The sequence below is a fragment of the Lygodium microphyllum genome, chromosome 22 (assembly GCF_053477565.2).
Source record: "Lygodium microphyllum isolate KBCC chromosome 22, Lygodium_microphyllum_v1.1.10, whole genome shotgun sequence".
Lineage (NCBI taxonomy): Eukaryota > Viridiplantae > Streptophyta > Polypodiopsida > Schizaeales > Lygodiaceae > Lygodium > Lygodium microphyllum.
Window position 1 is genome coordinate 83,014,737 of NC_141156.1, and position 9,605 is coordinate 83,024,341.

The following is a 9,605-nucleotide window of genomic DNA, read 5'->3' on the forward strand; positions in this document are numbered from 1 at the left end:
AACTTTCTGGTTGGCAGAGGTTATTGGGATTTATGTACAGGAGATGAAGTTGCTCCTGAGTTGCCTGCACACAATCTAACAAATGAACAGAAAAGAGCCTACAGGCTATGGAATGAAAGAGCATGCAAGGTGCTACATTGGTTTTCCTTATGTATATCTGATGCTATGGTAATTCAAATCACTGGGTGTGAGACTCCGAAGGATGCTTGGGACATACTGATGAAAAATTATGGAACCATGACACATGCAAGAAAGATCCAGTTGAAACAGTAGTTCAACAACATGTCTAGGAATGGCAAGAGCATCCAGATGTATACCACGGAGATTAAGACCATAGCTGATCAACTTGCTACTATTGGCTCAAGTGTATCAGAAGATGATATGATTGTTGTTGCTTTGAATGGCTTAGGCAAAGAGTACAAAGCTTTTGACACTTCCATTTCTGTCAGAGAAGAGCCCCCTAGTTGGGAAGAGCTAGTTGCTTTTTTGCTGCATGAGGAAGTCAAACTTGGTTTGAATACAAGTTCTAGTGCATCTCAGAGTAGAGACACTGTGTTGTACTCTAGCCAGCGTGGCAGAGGATCTAGAGGTCGTGGTTCATTTCGAGGTCATGGTGACACTCGTAATACTTATGGACAGCAGCAGCAGCTGAGGAATTGGCATGGTGCAAATACACAAGGCCAGCGTGGATCTTGTGGGTTTAGAGGCAGGGGGAGATCACCCCGAGGTAGAGGTGGTGGTTCTGGTTCATGGCAGTCGTCTAATCAGTCCAACAGGGACAAGAACTGCCATTATTGTGGCCGGTATGGGCATATTGCAAAGGATTGTTACAAGAAGCAAGGAGATATGAAGGCAAAGGGCAGACAGCATGGGCACTATGCATCTTCTAGTGGTGCTCATGATGAGTTAGTTGATAGACTCTTTGCCATGCAGCATGTATCTAAAAATGCATTGAGACATGATAGAGATGACATATGGTACATTGACTCTCAAGCATCAAACCATATGACCCCGCATGGAGAGTGGTTTGATGAGATGGTTGCAGGTACACATGGTCATGTATGTATTGGGGATGATACCCAACATGACATAAAGCATAAAGGGATTGTTCCATTGATGATGCCTGATGGCAAGAAGAAAGGCCTGCATGATGTCTTACATGTACCGACCATAACAAAGAATTTGTTGTCTGTGGGTCAAATGGCAGAACAGAATCTGCAAGTGAGGTTTAACAAGGATGGATGTTTCATTGAGGAGTATGAAAATGGTTGCAAGCTAATTGCCAAGGGCAGAAGGGATGGCAGGATGTTTACTTTGGAAGCGACCATTCTTGAACTTAAAGCAGCTATGTTTGCTCATGATGAGAGTGCCATTCGGGATGTAGAGATTTGGCACAAGCGGATTGGACATGTCAATGTACAAAAGCTGAAATCTATGTAGCAGAAAGAAGTAGTACTTGGATTACCTAAATTCAAGTATAATGATTTTGGTCATGTATGCCCTGCATGTCAGTTTGGGAAGCAGGCACGATTTCCTTTCATGAGACATGTAAAAAATAGCACTAGGCCTTTACAGTTGGTACACTCTGATGTCTGGGCTCCTTCACATAATGCTTCTTTTGGCGGTGCACGATATTATGTCTCATTTATTGATGATTTCAGTAGGTACACTTGGCTTTATATCTTGAAACATAAGGATGATGTGTTTGATGCATTCAAAGACTTCAAGAAACATGCTGAAAATGAATTGGGCTGTTACATATCATGTTTGAGATCAGATGGAGGAGGTGAATATGTCTCAAACTACTTTGATAGCTATCTTGCTAAACATGGGATCAGAAGACAGCTCACATGCAGTTATACACCGTAGCAAAATGGTGTTGTAGAGAGGAAAAACAGGGTTTTGATGGAGTTAGCTAGAGCTATGCTGAATGAAAAATGTCTGCCAAATGGTTATTGGGCTGAAGCAGTGGTGACTACTGTATATGTGCTGAATCGAACCCCTACAGCAGGGATTCATGAGGTCACTCCGTATGAATGGCTGTATGGTCATAAACCTGATATTTCACACTTGAAGGTATTTGGCAGCATTGCATATGTGCATATACCGAATGAGAAGAGGAAGAAATTGGATCCTAAGGCAATGAAAAGTGTGTTTATTGGATATGCACAGGAACGGAAAGCTTATAAGTGTTATGTACCTTCTACGCATGAGACACTCATAAGCAGAGATGTGGTATTTGATGAGTTAGTATCTTGGTATGGGAATCCTGTTGCAGTGCCTACTGATGGCTCACCCAGTATGAGTCATGCTGAAAATACTCCTTCAGAGAGTACTTCCATGACTGGTCAGGCAGGTGATGTATCATCTATAGAGAGTCCTTGGACAGGACAATTACGGAGTCGCACTATTGCATCCACTGACACGGATATGTCAGTGAGGGAGAACAAATAAGGGAAAAGAAAAGGTTTTTGAAGATGTAACAGGTCCACTCACTGCAGGTTATGATTCATCTAGCAGTGACAGCTTAGATAGTGAATTGGGGATTCCGTCTGTTATGACGCCAGGTGCTAGACAGAGCCGTTATGTGTCGCCTCATGAGAGGCAAGCTCACAGTGAGCCACAGCTCAGGAGATCAGAGAGGGTCAGACGACCTGTTGAGACAGGTATACTTACACTGGATATTCATCACGTCATTATGCTTATATGACGAAAGTAACAGGTTTTAGAGAACCAAGTGAGTTTGATGAGGCAGTTTCAGATGAGAATTGGCGTGCTGCTATGGATGAGGAATATTCAGCTTTGGCTGAAAATTGTACATGGGATTTGGTACAGTTGTGTGAGGGAAAAAGACCTATTGGATGCAAGTGGGTGTATAAGGTAAAACGTAAATCAGATGGATCATTGGAAAGATATAAGACCAGGCTGGTTGCAAAAGGGTATGCGCAGCAGTATGGTCTTGATTATGAGGAGACTTTCAGTCCTGTAGCAAAGATGGCTACAGTTAGAACTGTGATTGATGGATGTAAAGAATGCATTTCTCAATGGAGAATTACAGGAAGAGGTTTACATGGAATAGCTTGAAGGCTATGTACATTCAGAATTTCCAGCACATGTATGTCGGCTGAAAAAGGCATTATATGGGTTGAAATAGGCACCCAGAGCATGGAATGCTTGCATCAGCAGTTATTTACAGCAACATGGTTTCCGATTGGGAGATGCTGATCATAGTCTGTTTGCGAAGAAGACAAATAGTGGCTATGTTTTTCTAGTTGTTATGTTGATGACTTAATCATTATAGGAGATGATGAAAATGGGATTGCAAAAATAAAGACATGTTTACAGGCTGAGTTTAAGGTCAAGGATCTTGGAGAGCTGAAATATTTTTTGGGGATTGAGGTTGTCTCTACACCTCGAGGCATATGGCTGCTACAGAAGCAGTATGCTCATGACATGTTACAGAAATATGGTATGGCTGATTGCAAGCCTATGGATACGCCTTTGGAGCAGAATGTCAAGCTGCAGATTGATGTTGGGATAGAGATTGAGAATGTTACTATGTACAAACAGATGGTAGGAAGCTTGATCTATCTCAGGATCACTAGACCTGACTTGAGTTATGCTATGGGGCTGATTAGTCAGTTCATGCAGAAGCCTCGCAAACCACACTTGGATGCAGTCAGAAGAATTCTGAGATATGTAAAGGGTACCACAGATCATGGGCTGTTTTATGCATATGGGAAAACCCTTGACTTGATGGGGTACACTGATGCTGACTGGACTGGTTGCACATATGATAGGAGCTCAACCAGTGGCTATGCATTTGGATTGGGTAGTAGCATGATTAGTTGGCAGAGTAAGAAACAGCCTACAGTTGCATTGTCCAGTACGGAAGCAGAGTATCATGGTGCGGCCTTAGCAGCCTGTGAAGCTAAGTGGTTACAGAAGTTACTGAATGAATTGGGAGTACACTTGGACAGCAAAGTCAAGCTGTACTGTGACAATTTGAGCAGTGTTATGTTAGCAAGCAATCCTGTTTATCATGCAAGATCAAAACACATTGAGGTTCACTAACATTTCATCAGGGAAATGGTTTTAGCAGATCAGATTGACTTGGAGCATGCGAAGACTGAAGACTAGGTAGCAGACGTCTTTACCAAATCACTTGGTAAAGATAAGTTCATTCACTTTAGACAGCTACTTGGAGTGATGCAGATGATTTGAGTTTTGTTTTTGAGCTATAGGTGGTTTGGTTAGAAATCAAGCTCACCGTCAATGTGTCTTCATCTATGACCGACATCTATGACAGCTAGTGTGTACAACTGTCTACATGTGACTACATTAAATAAGTCGGGTTAGTAGTCAGTCAGTGACCTAGTCTAGTCTACATTTACACTAGGTCACTTTATCTTGTAGTGTGTATGTGCTTTTGAGTATAGTGTGTGGAAATGAAGGGATGAGCTTGAGAGCCTGAAGGCTCATGGATATGGAGTCTTTCCCTTTCTCTCTCTCTACTCTTTGAACAGGTTTTGCAAAATGGGGAAAGAAAGATATGGTGGTTGTTTCAAACTCAATAACAATTCATGATGGAGGAGATGATTACAAATCAAACCATGTCCTACCTTCTGAGGATATTGATGTGCTTAGCATTCGTGAAAGTTGGAGAGAACGTAGAATGATGCTATGGACAAAAGGCAACACTGTGTGTGTTGGGACAGGGGTTATATTATTGGCTTTTCCATATGATGTGATAAACTTTGAATTGCTACGAGAAGAGGATATTGATGTGGTGGTAGATAAAGCCCTTGATCAAAACACAGGAACATACATAGATGACAACCTTCACTGTGTCACTTTGGAAAGATGGCCTATTAACAAGTCACCTTTGATGATGGAACATCATTGCTATAACAACAATCATACATGCAATTTGTCTCTACAAATGCTTGTGCCAAAAACATGGAAGATACCAATGAAGATTATGTTTCTACAAAAAAATCAATTTTTGTTCAAAAGAGATCATATTGTATGGTCAATAGAAAGCCTCGAATTATTGCCCCTAAAGGTGCAAAATTGAGGACTTCTATGGACTCCATTTCACACGTTTCCATGATTGATTGTTGTCAAGAAAAGTGTTGTCAGTTTGCTGATAGAGAAGCAATGCAACAATTACGTAAATACTTTTGGGGATTGCAATTTGAAGACCACACAAACTATGTTTATGACAAGTTTGAATCATCATGTAGGATTGATTACTTGGGAACAAGGAAGTACAGCTTTATCTTCAATGGACAAGTGGTATGTGGAAGGGCATGGTATGAGATTCATGGAATCCCAAAGACATCTTTTTACAGGTACAAAACACAATTTGAGCATGGCATGATGAGGGCAATGCATGGAAACAAGGGGGTAATAAGAGCATCTTGGGATCACACAGAGATGGGAAGATCCATCCTTAGAGACTTTGTTAAGAAGAATGCAGAGCAAATTCCACACAAGAGTAGAACAATGCAAGATGGATCAAGGGAGACACAATTGTTCATCCCAGATGTTTACAAGCAAGTAGATATATGGGCAGAAGTAAATACAACATTGAGTGGTATTGGATGTAAGCAAATGTCCTTGTCCACCTTCAATCGTATTTGGAACACAGATTTCAAGCATGTAACATTAGCAAAGACAAGTGAGTTCTCCAAATGTAGTATTTGCTCAGAGATCAAAGAGCAATTTGCAGCAACAAAGTGTCTTCAAGAGTGAAATGTGCTTCTAAAGAAGCGTCAATGTCACATGCTACAGCAACAAAGTTGTCGAAACATATACTACAGTTGGCGCTTGGCCTTAGCATTAGATCCAGATAAAAACTTGTGCATCATACATAATAAAATGGACCAGCAAAAGATAGCTATCCCCAGGTTAAGGCTTCGATCAAAAGAGACTAAAAAAATCTACTCAACTACTAGTTTCTTTAACATGCATGATTACACATGGACATGGAGAAGGTAGATATGGACATTTCTCATTTGATCTATGGCCTCATGATCCTAACTTCACAATTGGCTCATTATCATTGTGCTTCAGGAATTTGGAGCGACTACAGAGGCATGCAAATGGTGATCTACAAGTAGATGGAATGCCAAGATCAACCTGTGTGCTACTAAATGCCCTCAACTCGAAAAAAGTACTAGACCACCATCAAGGTGTTGCACAAAATAAATCAAATGATTGCCAGAGAACTTACTACTTCAACTTGATAATTCTGGATCAGAAAACAAAAATCGCTATCTCTTTGCATATCTATCATTTCTTGTTGCACGAGGAACATTCAAGATGATCCAGCTTGGGTTTCTCATGGTGGGTCATACACAAGAAGATATCTATGCAATGTTCAACAAATTTTGAGAGAAGCTAAGGATGAGCATGACCTTCACATTTCTTCATCTCATGCAACATTTTCAATCTTGCCAAATGACAAGTCCTACACCTTTCTTATTGACACATGTGCCTGACTTTAAGAGATACATTGAGGGATACTTGTGTGATTCGAAAGATACACTTGTTGGTCACTCAAAACCTCTTCAATTTCAGTTTTATATGCAAGGAGATACACCTGTCTTGCAATACAAGATGCATCCAAGGTCTTTAGACTGGTTACCAAGAGAAAGTGGCATTGAATTATGGAAGAGAGACCTTGTAGGAAAGCCTACTCTTCCAAAGGGTGTTCCAATGTTGCTACCCATGTTTGAGTACGTTAAGGATCATCAAGAAGTAGTAAGTGGAGTTAAAGATTATTTAAAGTATTGGGAAAGATGGTCAAATGTACAAGGACCTGAAGCAGAGTTCACAAATTTTATAACACTAGTGATTGATTATTGGAAACATATGATCTATGCTCTTCAAACTCCAAATGTCCAAGAAGATTTATTTTTCATAGATTTTTGGCCAAGAACACAAAGTGATGTAACCAATATAGATGTAGATAATGCAGATGACTTCATTGGATTGGAAGAGTTGAATGATCACTATTTTGGTCCTCTGAGCAAACGACCCAAACATGCGTTTGAACCAATGCTTGATGTTAAGAAATATGACTTTGTGCTTGTTAGACATTCAGATCCAGTATATCCAATATGGCTTCGTGTTGCACAAAGTGAGGTCGATACAAATAGACATTCCAAAAACTTCAACAAGGTACGTTTACAATATTGGGCACCAGTTTGTAGTCATTTAAATGCTACAGATGCAGAGGTGTATTTTAATTGTTGGGATAAATATTGGATGTGCAACAAAAAAGATCCTGAACGATGGGAAACAATAGATAGCATTGTCTTCTCTTGGATGAAGAAAGGTACAAAATCTCCCAAAAATTTTAAATTTCCCCCAAAAGTTGTATTGAAAGCTAAAGAAAGTCTACAAGAATCCATTGACTGAAGATTTTCCTTGACTATTTCAAGGATATTAAAACTAAGGTGTTTATTAACACCACCTTTTTGATTTTTTTTCAATCTCTTGGAAACAACCATAAGCAATAATATGTTTAATTGCACCAAGCTCCAAATTAATGAAATTCCCAAAATTCATGAAATCCATTTTGATTTGGTTTTCCCATATTGATGGGAAACTCCCAAAATCCTGAATATGGTGTTCATACCACTATGAAAGCTACCATGCATACCAACATCGAGTGGTGGTGAATTGTCATCAACAAAAATTTCACAATCTAAAACAAAACAAACAAAGAAACATAAATCTTTATTTTACAAGGAAGGATTATAAAGTATCCAACATAGAGAGCTAGCCTTCTCTAAGTTGCATGAGACATGAATATGCAAAGTGAAATAAGTAAAGGTCACATGTACTCTGTGTCTCACTAATTTGAGCTTGCTTGCTCTTTTTAGCTTGGTTTCCTCTTTGAGCATGCTTACCCCTTTGCACTTCCCTGCCCCTTATTTGATCACCTTCAAAACCACTTCTTTGTTAGAAAAGTAAAGCTTAAGGAAAGAGAGGAGACAGTTGTGGAAGTCACTTTACCTTGACTCAAATAACCACCACTTGCACCCTTTCCCTTTGATTTTTTCCATTCCTCAAACTTAGCTTTCTCACTTGGCAATACATGGGGCAAGGGCATGTCAATCCACCAAGGGCATGTCTCAATCTCAAATGGTGAGAGACCAATCATATTCTCCCCATACATAGTGGACTCTTTGTTAGTGATATCCACCCATGTTTTACAAGCCTTGGGCAAATCAACAAGTATCTTGAGGTCTCTCAAGTGTAAAAAATACCTGGAATATTCAAAGATAATTTATATGGGTCCCCACAGACTACACACTGCAATGTCAAACAAAAGGCATTAAAATAGAAAACCAACCAATAGAGCAACCGACAATCCACTGCATCAAGATGGGACTGAATATGTTGATCCTCTTTTTGTTTTTGGACTTTTCTTTAGCACCAATTTTCTTAATGTTGCAAAAAATATGTTTTCTACCCTCGTATCATATGGATGCGAAGTAAACATGAAGAGATGGCTCATCGGGAAAATTAATTGAATGCTCTGTGGTAGCTGCTATTCTTATCTCTTGCTCCAAAGAACAAAGTGCATTCTTTTCTATCATGTCTAGCAATAGTTCCCTAGACAACCACCTACAATGATAGAAATAATGAAAGGCACGAAAACATGCAAAGCAAAGACAATTTTTTTCTATGAAGCATAGAGATAAAGCAAGAAAAGTGAAAAACTCTTACGCTCTGAACTATGTGTTTGTTGATGGCATACCATGGATATTGCAAATAGATCTTGAATTCTCAAGCAATCTCAACCAAGTTATCTTTTTCTCTACACTGACGGAAGATATTGCTATCAAATTCAACTTTTCAATACCCACAATGGTGTCCACTCCATCAAATTGAAGAGAAAACAAAGTTGCTCTCCATTCCTTGCCAAGGGATGGATTGATAATATTCAAAACCTAATGAATATACCAAAACCATTTCATATTAGTAGGAGACAAACACAACAATAATTCTAAACAAATCAAACATTGCAATGCTTTTGGCATACGATTAGTGTACTTTTGTCACAACTGAGTGGAGATCTCCTTTTCTTTTAAAGCCTTCTCCTCCACACTTAGACCTTTTGTCACTTCAACTACTTTGGTCCTTACTTCCTTTTGAAACTCAATCTACAAAATTTTGGGGAAATCATTGCATACCATACTTTCTAATCCTCTCATAACAAGAAAGAGCCCAAATATATATCTACCTAGTAAACAAGCTGGGCCAAATCCTCTCTAGCCAATGGATACCATGGGGGTGAAGTCTTTGATTCAAGCTTCTTTTTGGCTTCTGAGGTTTTAGCCACATTAGCAAGTTGCTCTCGCAAATAGGATTTAATGTCACATTCAAAAATATTTGCAGCATTGACTAATGTATCCTTCAGATTTGTGACTATGACAACATGCTCATTCAAGCTTCCCAAAAAAGCAAAAAATTAATAGAGATGCATTTAATGAGAAGGATCACATGCGCATTGTGTTTTGAGAGGAACTTACTCATTCATGTAAAGAAGGCTAGCAAGCAAGGAGACTTCATTGAGTCTAGTTGGA

The 9,605-nt window shown here is 39.4% G+C and overlaps 2 pseudogenes; both read right to left on the reverse strand.

Moving 5' to 3' along the window:
* LOC148017350 (uncharacterized) overlaps positions 1-8,191 on the reverse strand; it is a 30,719-nt pseudogene extending 22,528 nt beyond the window's left edge.
* A 204-nt stretch (positions 8,192-8,395) lies between these two features.
* LOC148017351 (uncharacterized) lies at positions 8,396-8,996 on the reverse strand (annotated as a pseudogene).
* Positions 8,997-9,605: the final 609 nt, after the last annotated feature.